This window comes from Triticum aestivum, chromosome 6A, assembly GCF_018294505.1.
Source record: "Triticum aestivum cultivar Chinese Spring chromosome 6A, IWGSC CS RefSeq v2.1, whole genome shotgun sequence".
Taxonomy (NCBI): domain Eukaryota; kingdom Viridiplantae; phylum Streptophyta; class Magnoliopsida; order Poales; family Poaceae; genus Triticum; species Triticum aestivum.
The window spans coordinates 106,453,844-106,473,465 of NC_057809.1; positions in this window are offsets into that span (position 1 = coordinate 106,453,844).

Sequence of the window (19,622 nt, forward strand, 5' to 3'; positions counted from 1 at the left end):
TGTATGTCCTAAAATCCTCCAAAATTCCTTCAGAAACAATAGTACATTGTCACTGTATGCTTGGGAAAAGGTGCAAAAAATTGAACTCCCTTATGGTTTACATTTAACAGGAAAGGAACATCACCTCGATATACAGCTTCTTCAGGCACGGAAAGCATCTCAGGCAACTGACAACTTGGTCCAGGTTGGGGCCGTTAGATTCTAGTGCCAAGATCTTCACTGTGCCCAGATTCTGGGTGAAGCTTCGCTGGATGACAGACAAACATACATCTTCAAAACTAGAAATGACGTTGATATCAAGAAGGAGAGGTATATAAGGCGACTTTTGTACCTGAAAGTTGTAGTATTTGACAAACGAGTAGCCCACCACTTTCAATTTCGGCGCAGAAATGACATTGATTCTTGTTGGACCTTGTTGATCAACTACAAGTAATCTCTCAAGTGAAGGTGTGTCCTGGATGACCATATTGTGGTCCAGCTTTTGTGATCTCTCATTGCAGCACCAGCAACACACATAAATAGTCCAAAGATTCCTGGAGGTGATGTGCAAGGTACTCGACCAATTCATCGCATGAAGACGAAGGAACTCGAGTGCAGTACAACCGCGGAGCAGGCGCTCCATGTCATCGTTTGGGATGCGGACAGCGACGAGCTCGAGGTGCTTCAGTCGTGGTAGAAAAAGAGCGGGCGCGTCATTAAAGGGGGGAAATGGCAGTTCATGAACTTGGTGAGGCGCAACATGGGCGCGAAGCGGAGCGCGGACGTTGGCAGCAAGCGCATATGCCCATCATTATAACTTAGCTTCTCGAGCCGATCTATGGCGCGGGATCGGAACCACTCATCAAGATTGGCTCAGTCCTTGCCATTGGAACGGAACTTGCCCGTGATAAGGCCTTCGATTGGGCCATCATGACTGCCGAGGATCTGGGAGAACGTATCCAAGCTTTGGCGATAGCCATGGCAGAGCTTGTGGGCGCCGAGGAGGTCGACAGGGGTGGGGAGCCATAGGGTGCGCCACCGCCGAGAAAGGCCGGCTGTCCTCGCTCGATATTTGATTGGGAGGAGGGATATGATGACTATCAACATATCATCGGGGAGGTTGTTGATGAAGTCTAGGTCTGCTAGAGTAGCTTGCGGTTCTTTCTCGACCCGCCTCCACTAGTTCGTAGCCTCGTTCTCCACCTCGTCGGCGGGGACGGAAACCTCTGTCTCCATATTCACACCGTGCTCCGGTGCTTCAGCAGCCCCGGCGTCGCCACTCCCTCTGATGGGGCGCTTCGGTGTCATCCTTGTACACTGACAGCTTTGAGGACTCAGCGTGGCGTCGAGGATGCGGGCGGAGAGAGAGGGATTGTGTGTGTGGCGAGGATGGGGTGTGCGACCGCTCGACAGCGCCATTAATATAGACCAGTGGGAGCGAGGCGGGCGGCGGTCCAAGGTTGTCTCGCTTCCCAGTGAGAATGACTGCTTAATCTCTAGCTAGTTTGAATGAAAGCTATGCTTAATTACTGAATTTTAGTTGCAAAAAATAGATAGTGCAATTGATTTTTAGTTGCATATTATGAAAAATCGCAGTGTCTCTTGGCTTAGCGCCAAAGTCAGGCTTTAATTTGCATACCGTAATTTGAACTGTTTGTGTTGAAGAGATGCATAGATCCTGCGTTGAACAGCTTGTATGCTTCCCGGTGAGCCTGCGCATCGGACTGCGCTCGCATGCCTCCCGTTCAGTCAAGCAGCTATCCACACGACACCTCCTATAGCCATTAAAACCAAGACATGTGGCGTCACGCGAATGGTTAACCGAATGCACACTTTTCGAATTATACAAATGTTTGAGATATTGAAGTGGCAGCTATTTTTTTGAAAATGCTATTGTTGGCTGTCATTATTCGAGTGCGTGATACGTCTCCAATGTATCTATAATTTTTGATTGTTCCATGCTATTATATTATCTGTTTTGGATGTTTATGGGCTTTATTATACACTTTTATATTATTTTTGGGACTAACCTATTAACCCAGAGCCCAGTGCTAGTTTCTGTTTTTTCCTTGTTTTAGAGTATCGCAGAAAAGGAAAATCAAACAGAGTCCAATTGACCTGAAACTTCACGGAACTTATTTTTGGACCAGAAGAAGCCCACGGAGTATCGAAGATGGACCAAGAGAGTCCCGGGCTGCCCACAAGGGTGGGGGGCGCGCCCCCTGCCTCGTGGACAGCCCGGAGATCCACCGACGTACTTCTTCCTCCCATATAAACCCATATACCCTAAAAACTTCGAGGAGCACAATAGATCGGGAGTTCCGCCACCAGAAGCCTCCGTAGCCACCGAAAACCAATCTAGACCCGTTCCGGCACCCTGCCGGAGGGGGAATCCCTCACCAGTGGCCATGTTCATCATCCCGGTGCTCTCCATGACGAGGAGGGAGTAGCTCTCCCTCGGGGCTGAGGGTATGTACCAGTAGCTATTTGTTTGATCTCTCTCTCTCTCTCTCTCTCTCTCGTGTTCTTGAGGTGTTACGATCTTGATGTATCACGAGCTTTGCTATTATAGTTGGATCTTATGATGTTTCTCCCCCTCTACTCTCTTGTAATGGATTGAGTTTTCCCTTTGAAGTTATCTTATCGGATTGAGTCTTTAAGGATTTGAGAACACTTGATGTATGTCTTGCGTGGGATACCCGTGGTGACAATGGGGTATTCTATTGATCCACTTGATGTATGTTTTGGTGATCAACTTGCGGGTTCCGCCCATCAACCTATGCATAGGGGTTGGCACACGTTTTCATCTTGACTCTCCGGTAGAAACTTTGGGGCACTCTTTGAAGTACTTTGTGTTGGTTTGAATAGATGAATCTGAGATTGTGTGATGCATATCGTATAATCATACCCACAGATACTTGGGGTGACATTGGAGTATCTAGGTGACATTAGGGTTTTGGTTGATTTGTGTCTTACGGTGTTATTCTAGTACGAACTCTATGATAGATCGAACAGAAAGAATAGCTTCATGTTATTTTACTACGGACTCTTGAATAGATCGATCAGAAAGCATAACTTTGAGGTGGTTTCGTACCCTACCATATTCTCTTCGTTTGTTCTCGCTATTAGTGACTTTGGAGTGACTCTTTGTTGCAAGTTGAGGAATAGTTATATGATCCAATTATTTTATTATTGTTGAGGGAACTTGCACTAGTGAAAGTATGAACCCTAAGCCTTGTTTCAACGCATTGCAATACCATTTGTGCTCACTTTTATCATTAGTTACCTTGATGTTTTTATATTTTCATATTACAAAAACTTTTATCTACCATCCATATACCACTTGTATCACCATCTCTTCGCCGAACTAGTGCACCTATACAATTTACCATTGTATTGGGTGTGTTGGTGTAGGATCGAAAGTATGTCTAGAGGGGGGTGATTAGACCACTTGACCAAATAAAAATCTAGCCTTTTCCCAATTTTAGTTCTTGGCCGATTTTAGCAACTTTGGACAAGTCAAGCAATCTTGACACAATTCAATCAAGCATGCAAAGAGTATATGAGCAGCGGAAAGTAAAGCATGCAACTTGCAAGAATGTAAAGGGAAGGGTTTGGAGGATTCAAACGCAATTGGAGACACGGATGTTTTGTCGTGGTTCCGATAGGTGGTGCTATCGTACATCCACGTTGATGGAGACTTCAACCCACGAAGGGTAATGGTTGCGCGAGTCCACGGAGGGCTCCACCCATGAAGGGTCCACGAAGAAGCAAGCTTGTCTGTCCCACCATGGCCATCGCCCACGAAGGACTTGCTCCACTAGCGGTAGATCTTCACGAAGTAGGCGATCTCCTTCCCTTACAAACTCCTTGGTTCAACTCCACAATCTTGTCAGAGGCTCCCAAGTGACACCTAGCCAATCTAGGAGACACCACTCTCCAAGAAGTAATAAATGGTGTGTTGATGATGAACTCCTTGCTCTTGTGCTTCAAATGATTGTCTCCCCAACACTCAACTCTCTCTCACAGGATATGGATTTGGTGAAAAGAAGATTTGTGTGGAAAGAAACTTGGGGAAGGCTAGAGATCAAGATTCATATGGTAGGAATGGAATATCTTGGCCTCAACACAAGTGTAGGTGGTTCTCTCTCAGAAAATATATGTTGGAAGTGTAGGTTTGTTCTGATGGCTCTCTCCACAAATGAAGAGGAGGTGGAGGGGTATATATAGCCTCCACACAAAATCTAACCATTACACATAACTTTCCAAACTCCGTGGGACCGAATGATTAAACTCGGTCGGACCGATTTAGCAAAGCTAATGACCGTTAGGGTTTTCGGTGGGACCGACATGCAATAACGTAATCTTGGTGAGACCGATTACACAAACTCGGTGAGACCGATTTTGGTAATAAGCTAACCAGAGAGTTGGTCAACTAAACTCGGTGGGACCGATCGCTCATTTCCGTGAGACCGAAACATTATGAAGGGAGAACAGAGAGTTTACATTGCAATCTTGATGGGACCGATCGCTCATCTCGGTGAGACCGAAATGTTACGAAGGGAAACAGAGAGATTACAACCCCATCTCGATGAGACCAAGATCCCTATCGGTGAGACCGATTTGCCTAGGGTTTGTGGCAATGGTTATGACATTTGAAACTCGGTGGCGCCGGATAGAAAGAATCGGTGGGGCCGAGTTTGACTTTTGGTTTAGGTCATATGTGGATGTGAGAAAGTAGTTGAGGGTTTTGGAGCATATCACTAAGCATTTTGAGCAAGAACCTCATTAAGCAACACCTCATCCCTCCTTGATAGTATTGGCTTTTCCTATAGACTCAATGTGATCTTGGATCACTAAAATAGAAAATGTAGAGTCTTGAGCTTTGAGATTTAGCCAATCCTTTGTCCTTAGCATTTTGAGGGGTCCACTTTTCTCATCCACGCCATGCCAATCATTGAGCTTTCCTGAGATATTAATCTTGAAATAGCATTAGCTCAATGAGTTATATGTTGTTAGGAATTACCAAAACCACATAGGGATAGTTGCACTTTCAATCTCCCCCTTTTTGGTAATTGATGACAACATATAGATCAAAGCTTCGACAAATGATAATATGAGTGAAGAACATTGTCTCTTTGAGAAGTATGTGAAAAGCAAGAGCTCCCCCTAAATTTGTGCATAGTTTAAGATTTTATTTGGACTGCAAATGCACAAAGAGTTAGGATCATGGGTTACTCTTCCATGTCACATACATCTTGGTGGAGCGCTCAAAATGATAATAATTAAAATACATGCACTCATCACCAAGCAAAGTGAATGATCATATAAGGATAAGTAAGATAATATCATCTAACAAGCATAAGTGTAGCTTATGATCAACCACATGATCATCGATGTCTCACAGATAATAGCATAGTATCTCAAGCAATCAAAAGACAAACAAAGTTCAACCACCAAAGCAAGAGAGAATAAAAAGCAATGCTTTCTCTCGAAGCCTATGATCTATACATTTTCTCCCCCTTTGGCAACAAGTTACCAAAAAGTTCATAGAAAATGCACAGCACTAAAACGTCTCTCAGGCTTGGTCTTCAGGTGGTGGTGTCCGGAGAACTCCAAGAACGAAGGCTTCAGTCGAAGTAGATGGAGCTGCTGGGGTAGGTGCTGGAGCTGGTGGCACTGAAGCTGTAGCTGGTGCAGATGAAGTGGCTCTGGTGTCTGTTACTGGCACTGCAGTTGATCTCTGAGCTCAAGGCACTCTGGCAAATGCATCAATGGTTGTTCTGCCCTTCCTCTCCTGCATATCATCTTGTAGCTGCTCCACAACTGACTGAATCTCAATTACTTTGACATCTAAATCATAGAATTTTTGTTCCATGATTCTTTCCAAGCTCTCCTGGTTTTGAGTCAGGGTGGCTAGTCCCTTCTCAAACCTCAGAGTTGATGCTATCAAGTAACCAAGCTGATCTTGCTTGCTTTTCAAAAAGTACTCAGATGCCTCCTCTTGAGTTGGCATCTTGGCATCCTTCTCTTTCTTTGGTTTCTCCTTGTTCTCTTGAGCTTGTACTGATGATGGTTCATTCTCATTCATCACAACTTGATTGTCCTCAAAGTCGGGATAGATAGGCAAGTGTTCCTTATCCAACAAGTATGTGCATGTGCCCATCATTGAGTTTATCAAGTCCTAGATCTATGGGGCATATCCACAACTTCTTTTCTGGTCAGCTGCAGTCCTCTTGATAGTCTCAACTATAAGGCTCATGACCTTGAACTTATGTGGCACATCAAATATATGTAGCAAGTTAATTGCATGGCCTCTGATCATTCCGTGATCACCAGACTTGGGCAAGAGAGTGTGCCTAAGGATCCAATTGATTGTAGGCAGCCCTGACAGCAAGTGTTTTACTGACCCAAACTGGTGAGTCTCAAGATCATCTTCAGGAATCTCCTTGTACATGTTTGCCATAGAGTTGTGATCCATCTTCTTCTTGGCATAGACATCCAAGTCATCTTCTTCTTCCTTAGGAGCATTGATCAGATTTTCCCATTCCTCAATAGTTGAGTGGTACCTTGTACCTTCAGACATCCATACTATCCTGCCATCTGGATAGAAGTGTGCTGTGGAGTAGAATTGCATTATGAGCTCCTCATTCCACTTTGTGAGCTTCTGCCCAACAAAGTCTGCAACTCCACAAGCACTGAAGCTGTCAAACACACCAGGATAGTGTTCCTCATTTTCCTTGATATACTTCCAGTCGACCCACCTCATTTCACACACTATAGGCTTCTTGTCCAACAACACTGTCTCATAGAAGTCATGTTGTTCCTTTGTGTGGAACCTGTAATCAACAGCAGTCCTTCTCCTGGTAGCATATGGATCTGTCTCTCTCCATAGCCTCAACCCTGAGTCTCTCCTGATCTTCATGTTCTCAGCCACAGGATGAGCATCATTGTGGTCTGGAATCTTGGGTTTGAGCTTTCTCGGTACTTGTCCTTCATCATCTTCATCAGCAGCAACTTCAGGCACAGGGGCCTTGTTCTTCTCAGCAGCTGGTATACTCCTGGTATTCCTCTTAGGTGCACTCTTGGGCTTGGAGGCTGCTTTGGGTGCTTCTTTGGGCTTTGATGTTGCAGCCCCTGACTTTATAGCATCACCCATTAGCTTCTGGGCCTTAGGTGCTGGTGCAGCAACCTCTTCTTCCTCTTCCTCTTCAGAATCTCTCATGATTGAGGATCTCGCAAGCACTCTAGCAGTGGTCTTTTTGATCCTCTCCTTCCTCTTCTTCCCTTCTGCAGCAGCCTCTTTGGGTAAGATCCCAAAGGGACTTGAGTAGATGCTCTGGCCTTAGACATTGGAATTCTATTTGTAGGAACTTTTGCTTCATTCCTGGCTTGGTGGCAGCAGCAGTGCTATATTCCTTCTTAACCACTTTCTTCTTGGAAGTGGCCTCATCCTCAACTGCCACATAGTCTTCATCCTCAAACTCTGAAGTTTTCTTCTTCCTTGTTCTGGTGGCAGCTTTGGGCAAGTTGTTGGGAGTGCTCCTGCTACCATCATGTGAACTGCTAGAGGGACTAGTGCCCTCACTCAGGTGAACCTGCTTCTCTGACCTGTTCTGGCTGTCACTCTAATCAGACATATTGCAAACACTGACAGCAGACCCTGTGAATAGATATAGATGAGATAGAGTGGATGAGCATCACAAAATGCAGAGGTTTTTGCAAAAGAATGAGTCAAAAACTTAGTTTTAGTTTTCCATAGAAAGCATTTCGGATCAACCGATTTGTAAACTCGGTGATACCGAAGCAGCTGTTGGAACCTAAACTAGTGAACTCGGTCAGACCGAGTCGCAGTTTGGTGGCACCGAGACTGCTAGGGTTTCACAAAGTCCTGAACTCGGTCACACCGATTTGCAATTCTCAGTCAGTCCGAAAATTACATGTGCAATGGCCCGAATCGGTGGTACCGAGTTCCACAACTCAGTGGGTCCGAGATGGTTTCGGCGGAAATCAAACCCTAAATTTTCAATTCAACTCTAATCTACGGAGTGTTTTGACTGGATAAGATCGTTTCAATCGTGGTAAGAATCATAATGAACACAATGTGCTAGGAATCGGATGGGGATAGCACTATGTTCGAGTCCATACCCTAGTTCGGCGATGAACTCGCTACGGCGGCAACGGCGGGGAAGAATTCCGTTGACAGCGGCGGAGACCAGCGGCAGGAGGCGGCTGGCGACGAGGAGGACGATCCGGAGACCCAGGAGGCAGAGCGAGCTATGCGCGAGTCCACAGAGGGCTCCACCCACGAAGGGTCCACGAAGAAGCAAGCTTGTCTGTCCTACCATGGCCATCGCCCACGAAGGACTTGCCTCACTAGCGGTAGATCTTCACGAAGTAGGCGATCTCCTTCCCTTACAAATTCCTTGGTTCAACTCCACAATCTTGTCGGAGGCTCCCAAGTGACACCTAGCCAATCTAGGAGACACCACTCTCTAAGAAGTAACAAATTGTGTGTTGATGATGAACTCCTTGCTCTTGTGCTTCAAATGATAGTCTCCCCAACACTCAACTCTCTCTCATAGGATATGGATTTGGTGGAAAGAAGATTTGAGTAGAAAGAAACTTGGGGAAGGCTAGAGATCAAGATACATATGGTAGGAATGGAATATCTTGGTCTCAACACAAGTGTAGGTGGTTCTCTCTCAGAAAATATAGGTTGGAAGTGTAGGTTTGTTCTAATGGCTCTCTCCACGAATGAAGAGGAGGTGGAGGGGTATATATAGCCTCCACAAAAAATCTAACCATTACACATAACTTTCCAAGCTCTGTGGGACCAGATGATTAAACTCGGTTGGACTGATTCAGCAAAGCTAGTGACCGTTAGGGTTTTCGGTGGGACCGACATGCAATACGGTAGGACCGATATGATTAGGGTTAGGGCATAACGTAATCTCGGTGAGACCGATTACACAAACTCGGTCAGACCAATTTTGGTAATAAGCTAACCAGAGAGTTGGTCAGGTAAACTCGGTGGGACCGATCGCTCATTTCGGTGAGACCGAAACGTTACGAAGGGAAACAGAGAGATTACAACCCCATCTCGGTGAGACCGAGATCCCTATCGGTGAGACCGATTCTCCTAGGGTTTGTGGCAGTGGCTATGACATTTGAAACTCGGTGGCGCTAGATAGAAAGAATCGGTGGGGACGAGTTTGACTTTTGGTTTAGGTCATATGTGGATGTGAGAAAGTAGTTGAGGGTTTTGGAGCATATCACTAAGCATTTTGAGCAAGAACCTCATTATGCAACACCTCATTCCTCCTTGATAGTATTGGCTTTCCCTATAGACTCAATGTGATCTTGGATCACTAAAATAGAAAATGTAGAGTCTTGAGCTTTGAGCTTGAGCCAATCCTTTGTCCTTAGCATTTTGAGGGGTCCACTTTTCTCATCCACGCCATGCCAATCATTGAGCTTTCCTGAGATATTAATCTTGAAATAGCATTAGCTCAATGAGCTATATGTTGTTAGGAATTACCAAAACCACCTAGGGATAGTTGCACTTTCAGTTGGGGACACAAGAGACTCTTTGTTATTTGGTTGCAGGGTTGCTTGAGAGAGACCACCTACATCTTACGCCTCCCACGGATTGATAAACCTTAGGTCATCCAGTTGAGGGAAATTTGCTACTGTCCTACAAACCTCTGCACTTGGACGCCCAACAACGTCTACGAGAAGAAGGTTGTGTAGTATATATCGGTGCGCCTTCTCTCAAAATGGACACGAGAAATACCACAGCATGTCGGGTACCCTTCGATGATAGCATGCCAAGTTTCATGAATTTCAGACGAGTTTTAGATTTACTAGAATTTAAAAACAAAGTATCTCAACGTTTTGCCGGCAATCAATGGTGCCCTGGTGTTTGAAATTCATCCCCATTTCTTGCATGCACCGAAGGATGCATATTTGATTTTTCAACCAATTTATATGCACTGGAGCATGTGCATGTAGTTCAAATTTGAATTATGCACATAAATGCATTAAAAACCTAGTTAATGCATAAAATGTCCAAACGAACCCCGAAAAATCACAAAAATTGACAGATAACCCACAAGTATAGGGGATCGCAACAGTTTTCGAGGGTAGAGTATTCAACCCAAATTTATTGATTCGACACAAGGGGAGCCAAAGAATATTCCCAAGTATTAGCAGCTGAGTTGTCAATTTAACCACACCTAGAAAACTTAATATCTGCAACAAAGTATTTAGTAGAAACGTAATATGGAAGTAACGGTAACGGTGGCAAAAGTAACAGTATTGGTTTTGTAGTGATTGTAACAGTGGCAACAGAAAAGTAACTAAGAAAAGATCAATATGTGAAAAGCTCATAGGCAATGGATCAGTGATGAATAATTATGTCGGATGTGATTCCTTATGCAATAGTTATAACATAGGGTGACACAGAACTAGCTCCAGTTCATCAATGTAATGTAGGCATGTATTCCGAATATAGTCATATGTGCTTATGGAAAAGAACTTGCATGACATCTTTTGTCCTACCCTCCCGTGGCAGCGGGGTCCTATTGGAAACTAAGGGATATTAAGGCCTCCTTTTAATAGAGTACCGGACCAAAGCATTAACACTTAGTGAATACATGAACTCCTCAAACTACGGTCATCACTGGTAAGTATCCAGATTATTGTCACTTCAGGGTTAACTGATCATAACACATAATAGGTGACTATAGACTTGCAAGATAGGATCAAGAACTCACATATATTCATGAAAACATAATAGGTTCAGATCTGAAATCGTGGCACTTGGGCCCTAGTGACAAGCATTAAGCATAGCAAAGTCATAGCAACATCAATCTCAGAACATAATGGATACTCGGGATCAAACCGTAACAAAACTAACTCAATTACATGATAAATCTCACCCAACTCATCATCTAGCAATCCTACGATGGAATTACTCAAGCATGGCGGTGAGCATCATGAAATTGGTGATGGAGGAAGGTTGATGATGACGATGGCGACGGGTTCCCCTCTCCGGAGCCACGAACGGACTCCAGATCAGCCCTCCCGAGAGAGATTAGGGCTTGGCGGCGGCTCCGTATCGTAAAACGCGATGAATCCATCTCTCTAATTTTTTCTCCCCGAACGTGAATATATAGAGTTGGAGTTGAGGTCGGTGGAGCACGAGGGGGGCCCACGAGGCAGGCGGTGCGCCCAGGGGGTAGGCGCGCCCCCCACCCTCGTGGATAGGGTGTGGGCCCCACACCAGTATTTTTATATATTCCAAAAATATTATCCATTGATTTTTTAGGTCATTCCGAGAACTTCTATTTCTGCACAAAAATAACACCATGGCAATTCTGCTGAAAACAGTGTTAGTCCGGGTTAGTTCCATTCAAATCATGCAAGTTGGAGTCCAAAACAAGGGCAAAAGTGTTTGGAAAAGTAGATACGTTGGAGACGTATCAACTCCCCCAAGCTTAAACCTTTGCTTTTCCTCAAGCAATTTAGTTGACAAACTGAAAGTGATAAAGAAAATTTTTACAAACTTTGTTTGCTCTTGTTGTTGTAAATATGTAAAGCGAGCATTCAGGTTTTCAGCAAATATTATGAAATAACCATATTCACAATAACATTTAGGTCTCATGTTTACTCATATAAATGACATAATCAACTAGCGAGCAATAATAATAAATCTCGGATGACAACACTTTCTCAAAACAATCATAATATGATATAACAAGATGGTATCTCGCTAGCCCTTTCTGAGACCGCAAAACATAAATGCAGAGCACCTCTGAAGATGAAGGGCTGACTGGTAATTGTAATTCATGGTAAAAGAGATCTAGTCACAGTCATAGTCAATGAAAATTAATAATAATACATGCAAATGACAGCGGTGCTCTCCAACTAGTGCTTTTTAATAAGAGGATGATGACTCAACATAAAAGTAAATAGATAGGCCCTTCGCAGAGGGAAACAGGGATTTGTAGAGGTGCCAGAGCTCGGTTTTGAAATAGAAATAAATAATATTTTGAGCGGTATACTTTCATTGACAACATAATAACCGAGAGATCTTGATATCTTCCATGCTACACACATTATAGGCGGTTCCCAAGCAGAATGGTAAAGTTTATACTCCCCCTAGCACCAACAAACATCAATCGATGGCTTGTCTGAAACAACGGGTGCCTCCAACTAACAACAATCCTGGGGAGTTTTGTTTGCAATTATTTTGATTTTATTTGAGCATGGGACTGGGCATCCCATTTACCAACCATTTTCTCGTGAATGAGGAGCGGAGTCCACTCCTCTTGAGAATAACCCGCCTAGCATGGAAGATATAGACATCACTAGTTGATACATGAGCTATTCAAGCATACAAAACAGAATTTCATTTGAAGGTTTAGAGGCACATACAAATTTACTTGAAATGGCAGGTAGATACCGCATATAGGAAGGTATGGTGGACTCATATGGAATAAGTTTTCGGGTTTATGGAATTGGATGCACAAGCAGTATTCTCGCTTAGTACAAGTGGAGGCTAGAAAGAGACTGGGAAGCGACCAGCTAGAGAGCAAGAATAGTCATGAACATGCATTAAAATTAATCAACATTGAATGCAAGCATGAATAGGATATAATTCACCATGAACATAAATATCGTGGAGGCTATGTTGATTTTGTTTCAACTACATGCATGAACATGTGCCAAGTCAAACCACTCGAATCGTTCAAAGGAGGATATCACCCTACCATACCACATCACAACCATTTTAATAGCATGTTGGCACGCAAGGTAAACCATTATAAAATCCTAGCAAATTAAGCATGGTATGAGCAACTATAATCTCTAATTGTCATTGCAAACATGTTTCATTCATAATGGGCTGAATCAGGAACGATGAACTAATCATATTTACAAAAACAAGAGAGGTCGAGTTCATACCAGCTTCTCTCATCTCAATCAGTCCATCATATATCGTTATTATTGCCTTAAACTTGCACAACCGAACAGTGTGGATAATAATAATAGTGCGCATGCATTGGACTAAGATGGAATCTGCAAGCATTCAATTCAAGGGAGAAGACAAGGTAATATGGGCTCTTTGTTAGATCAACAATAATGCATATAAGAGCCACTCAACATTTTCATCATGGTCTTCTCCTCTAGACGCCCAGAGAAAAGAAAAGAAACAAAACTATTTACACGGGAAAACTCCCAACAAGCGAAAGAAGAACGGAAAATCTTTTTGGGTTTTCTTTTAATTATTACTACTACAAGCATGGAAAGTAAACTAGCTAAAAGCTACAACTGATTTTTTTGTTTTTCTTAAGGTTTTTCAAACACACAAGAAGAAGCCTTAAAAAGCAATTAAACTAGCATGGATAGTACAATGAAAAATTATGAGCACCGACAACTGGAATGAGTGTGTGAACATGAATGTAATGTCGGTGAGGTATACATACTCCCCCAAGCTTAGACTTTTGGCCTAAGTTGATCTATGCCCATGGATGGCCTGGTGGATATCCGAAGTTGAAGCTGGGGTCGTACTGAGATGCATCAGCTACTGCCTGACGAGCTGCAGCTTGGAGGTGAGCTGCCTCCGTCCTCCTCTCGTACTCGTTTGCCTCCTCCCTGGTTATAACATATCTCCCTTTTTGTCTGAAAGTCAAAGAAAGCAGGAGCAGGGAGAGCAACATGGACAGTGCGACGGCGCTTGTCAAAGATTAATCGGTACTGGAGAAGTTGTTCATTCCTCTCAATAAACTGATGGAGAACCATAGCATTAAAATCTAGATAAGCAGGAGGCAACTCCATATAATTTTCATGTATGGGTATCTCAAGAAAATTAGCTACACGAGTTTCATAAATTCCACCAAACAAGTCTCCACTTAAACTATTAAGATGCAACCTACGCACAACAATAGCCCCCAAGTTATATTGTTTATCACCTAATACAGCACTCTTGAGGACACTAAGATCTGGAACGCACATGTGACAAGCCTCATCCTTACCATTAATGCATCTACCTATAAAGAGAGCAAAATAATGTATGGCAGGAAAATGAATGCTCCCTATGGTAGCTTGTGTCATTTTCTAGATTCCCCCATAGTGATACTAGCAAGAAATTCTTTAAATTCAGATTTGTTAGGTTCACTAACACTACCCCACTACGAGAGTTTACAAGCAGTATTAAAATCTTCTAAGTCCATGGTATAAGATTTATCATACAGATCAAATAAGACAGTGTGAGAATTGCGTGATGATGTGAATTTAAACCTTCTCACAAATGAATCAGTTAGGATATAATATTGCGGGCACTTATCTGACACTAAGCCATCAAGTTCAGCATTACACACATACGCGTCAAATTCCTCCTTAATTCCTGCTTGGACCATAAAATCTTCTGACGGCCATTCACAAGGCCGCACTTGAGCTTCTCTTGGTAGTTCATAGTCCGGCTCCCGTGTCGCAGGCCTGGGTCCTTGCTTCCTTGAGGAACCACCTTGGTACATTTTCCTAAACATATTTCTTCCTCTTAAAAATTTCTGAAATTTTTAGTGACTCAAAATAAAAGTGAACGAAACTCAACAAAATTGGTAGCAACTACTCCTACAAGTTCCTAGAGGACATATCATGCATTAAAACTACTTTTGACCACATAAATTTGACATGCAAGCTCAAGTACAGGGTCACCTAAGCAGCAAAAATTTGCAATAAATAAAGCACTAGAACAAAAACTAATTGGACCATTGGAGGAGTCACATACCGAAGAACAATCCCTCAAAGCAGTTTTGTGAATGGAGCTTTGAGCATGGAGATCGAAAATGGCAGCAAGATGAGCTAGAACTCGGGTTTGAGTTGGTGGAGGATTTTTCTGGAGGAAGATGAAGTGTGTGGGTGCAGGAATAAGTGAAGGGGCCATGTGGGGTCCAGGAGGCAGGGGCGCGCTCCAAGGGGGTGGGCGCGCCCTGGGCCCTCGTGGCCAGGTGGTGGCCCCCCCTGGTGTGTTCTTGGTGCCAATAATTCTTAAGTATTCTAGAAAAAATCATATTAAATTTTCAGGGAATTTGGAGAAATTTTATTTTTGGGTATTTTTATTGCAAGGATAATTTAGAAAACATATAGAAAATACTATTTTTGCTTTATTTAATCCAAATAACAGAAAGTAAAAAGTGGGTAAAAAGAGTTGTGTTTTCTAACTTCATCCATCTCATGCTCATCAAAAGGAATCCACTAACAAGGTTGATCAAGTCTTGTTAACAAACTCATTCCGAATCGCATGAAACCGGAGAATTTTTGAATAACACTAGGTTACCTCAACGGGGATATGCACATCCCCAACAATGAGAATATCATATTTCTTCTTGACAGTAGGAAGAGGAAATTCAAAACCTCCAATAATAATAGTTGAAAATTTTCCAATAGAATTGATACTATGGACTTGAGGTTGTTTCCTCGGAAAGTGTACCGTATGCTCATTACCATTAAGATGAAAGGTGACATTGCCTTTGTTGCAATCAATAACAGCCCCTGTAGTATTCAGAAAGGGTCTACCAAGAATAATAGACATACTATCGTCCTCGGGGATATCAAGAATAACAAAGTCCGTTAAAATAGTAACGTTTGCAACCACAACAGGCACATCCTCACAAACACCAATAGGTATAGTAGTTGATTTATCAGCGATTTGCAAAGATATTTCAGTAGGTGTCAACTTATTCAAATCAAGTCTACGATATAAAGAGAGAGGCATAACACTAACACCGGCTCCGAGATCACATAAACAGTTTTAACATAGTTTCTCTTAATGGAGCATGGTATAGTTGGTTCTCCTGGATCTCCTAGTTTCTTTGGTATTCCACCCTTGAAAGTATAATTAGCAAGCATGGTGAAAATTTCAGCTTCTGGTATCTTTCTTTTATTAGTAACAATATCCTTCATGTACTTAGCATAAGGATTCATTTTAAACATATCAGTCAAACGCATATGCAAAAAGATAGGTCTAATCATTTCAGCAAAGCGCTCAAAATCCTCATCATCCTTTTTCTTGGATGGTTTAGGAGGAAAAGGCATGGGTTTCTTAACCCATGGTTCTCTTTCTTTACCATGCTTCCTAGCAACAAGTCTCTCTTATCATAATGTTGATTATTTGATTGTGGGTTATCAAGATCAACAACAGGTTCAATCTCTACATAATTGTTATTGCTAGGTTGAGCATCAACATGAACATCATCATTAATATTATCACTAGGTTCATGTTCATTACCAGATTGTGTTTCAACATCAGAAATAGAAATATCATTGGGATTCTTAGGTGTGTCAGCAGCAAGTTCACTGGAAGCATGCAAAGTCCTATCATTTTTCTTTTTCTTCTTCTTAGAAGAACTAGGTGCATCAACATTAGTTCTCTGACAATCTTGCTCAATCCTCTTAGGGTGGCCCTCAAGATACAAAGGTTCCTGAGTCATTTTACCCCCTCTAGTCACAACTCTAACAACATTATCATTTTTCTTATTATTTAATTCATTGAGCAAATCATTCTGAGCCTTAAGTACTTGTTCTACTTGAGTGGTAACCATAGAAGCATGTTTACTAATAAGTTTAAGTTCACCTTTAACTCTAGACATATAATCACTCAAGTGTTCAATAATATAAGAATTACGTTTCAATTGTCTACCAACAGAAGCATTGAAGTTTTCTTGTTTAACAATAAAATTATCAAACTCATCTAAGCATTGGCTAGCATACTTATAACGAGGAATATCACCTTCATCAAATCTATAGAGAGAATTTACCTTCACTACCCGTGCCAGGTTATCAAGACCATGTATTTCTTCAATAGGTGGGAAATTCTTAACATCTTCAGCTTTAATACCCCTTTCTTTCATAGATTTCTTTGCCTCTTGCACATCTTCAGGACTAAGAAATAGAATACCCCTTTTCTTCGAAGTTGGCTTAGGAGTTGGTTCAGGAAGTGTCCAATCATTTTCATTACTCAACATATTATTCAATAACAATTCAGCTTAATCAACAGTTCTTTCCCCAAAAACACAACCAGCACAACTATCATGGTGGTCTCTAGAAGCATCGGTTAGTCCATTATAAAAGATATCAAGTATTCCATTTTTCTTGAGAGAATGACCAGGCAAAGTATTAAGTAATTGGAGAAGCCTCCCCCAAGCTTGTGGGAGACTCTCTTCTTTAATTTGGACAAAATTATATATTTCCCTTAAGGCAGCTTGTTTCTTATGAGCGGGGAAATATTTAGGAGAGAAGTAATAAATCATATCCTAGGGACTACGCACACGACCAGGATCAAGAGAATTAAACCATGTTTTAGCATCAGCATTTAATGAGAACGGAAATAACTTAAGGATATAATAGTAACGAGTTTTCTCATCATTAGTGAACAGGGTGGCTATATCATTTAATTTAGTAAGATGTGCCATAGTAGTTTCAGATTCTTAGCCATAAAAAGGATCAGATTCAACCAAAGTAATTAACTCAGGATCGACAGAGAAATCATAATCCTTATCAGAGATACAGATAGGTGAAGTAGCAAAAGCAGGGTCATATTTCATTCTAGCTTTCAAAGACTTTTCTTTAATCTTAGCTAATAATTTCTTAAGATCATATCTACCATTGCAAGCTAAGAAGTCTCTAGCAGTTTCTTCATCCATAACATAACCCTCAGGCACAACAGGCAATTCATATCTAGGGGGAGAATCTTCATCATCACTTTCATCAATATTATCAGTTTCAACAATTTCATTCTCTCTAGCCCTAGCAAGTTGTTCATCAAGAAATTCACCTAGTGGCACGGTATTATCAAGCATAGAAGTAGTTTCATCATAAGTATCATGCAAAGTAGAAGTGGCATCATCAATAACATGCGACATATTAGAATGAATAGCAGGTGTAGGTGTCGCAAGTTTACTCAAAACAAAAGGTGAATCAAGTGCAGATCTAGATGGCAGTTCCTTACCTCCCCTCGTAGTTGAGGGAAAAATCTTGGTTCTTTCATCTTTCAAGGTCTTCATAGTGATCAGCAGATATAAATCCCAAGTGACTGAAAGAATAGAGCTATGCTCCTCGGCAACGGCACCAGAAAATAGTCTTGATAACCCAGAAGTATAGGGGATCGCAACGGTTTTCGATGGTAGAGTATTCAACCCGAATTTATTGATTCAACACAAGGGGAGCCAAAGAATATTCTCAAGTATTAGAAGCTGAGTTGTAAATTCAACCACACCAATATCTACAGCAAAGTATTTAGTAGCAAAGTAATATGGAAGTAACGGTAACGGTGGCAAAAGTAACAGTATTGGTTTTATAGTGATTGTAACAGTGGCAACAGAAAAGTAACTAAGCAAAGATCAATATGTGAAAAGCTCGTAGGCAATGGATCAGTGATGGATAATTATGTCGGATGTGATTCCTCATGCAACAGTTATAAAACAGGGTGACACAGAACTAGCTCCAGTTCATCAATGTAATGTAGGCATGTATTCCAAATATAGCCATACGTGCTTATGGAAAAGAACTTGCATGACATCTTTTGTCCTACCCTCCCGTGGCAGCGAGGTCCTATTGGAAACTAAGGGACATTAAGGCCTCCTTTTAATAGAGTACCGGACCAAAGCATTAACACTTAGTGAATACATGAACTCCTCAAACTACGGTCATCACCGGAAAATATCCTAATTATTGTCACTTCAGGGTTAACGGATCATAACTCATAATAGGTGACTACAGACTTGCAAGATAGGATCAAGAACTCACATATATTCATGAAAACATAATAGGTTCAAATCTGAAATCATGGCACTCGGGCCCTAGTGACAAGAATTAAGCATAGCAAAGTCATAGCAACATCAATCTCATAACATAATGGATACTAGGGATCAAACTCTAACAAAACTAATTCGATAACATGATAAATCTCATCCAACCCATCACCGTCCAGCAAGCCTACCATGGAATCACTCACGCACAGTGGTGACCATCATGAAATTGGTGATGGAGGAAGGTTGATGATGACGATGGGGATGGTTTCCCCTCTCCGGAGCCTCGAACGGACTCCAAATCAACCCTCCCGAGAGAGATTAGGGCTTGGCGGCGGCTTTGTATCGTAAAACACGATGAATCCTTCTCTCTGATTTTTTTTCTCCCCGAATGTGAATATATAGAGTTGAAGTCGAGGTCGGTGGAGCACCAGGGGGCCCACAAGGCAGGGGGCGTGCCTAGGGGGTAGGTGCGCCCCCGCCCTCGTGGACAGGGTGTGGGCCCCCTAGCCTTGATTCTTTCACCTGTATTTTGTTATATATTCCAAAAATATTCTCCGTTGATTTTCAGGTCATTCCGAGAACTTTTATTTCTGTACAAAAATAACACCATGGTAATTCTGCTGAAAACAGCATCAGTCCGGGTTAGTTCCATTCAAATTATGCAAGTTGGAGTCCAAAACAAGGGCAGAAGTGTTTGGAGAAGTAGATACGTTGGAGACGTATCAACTCCCCCAAGCTTAAACCTTTGCTTGTCCTCAAGCAATTCAGTTGACAAACCGAAAGTGATAAATAAAAACTTTTACAAACTCTGTTTGCTCTTGTTGTTGT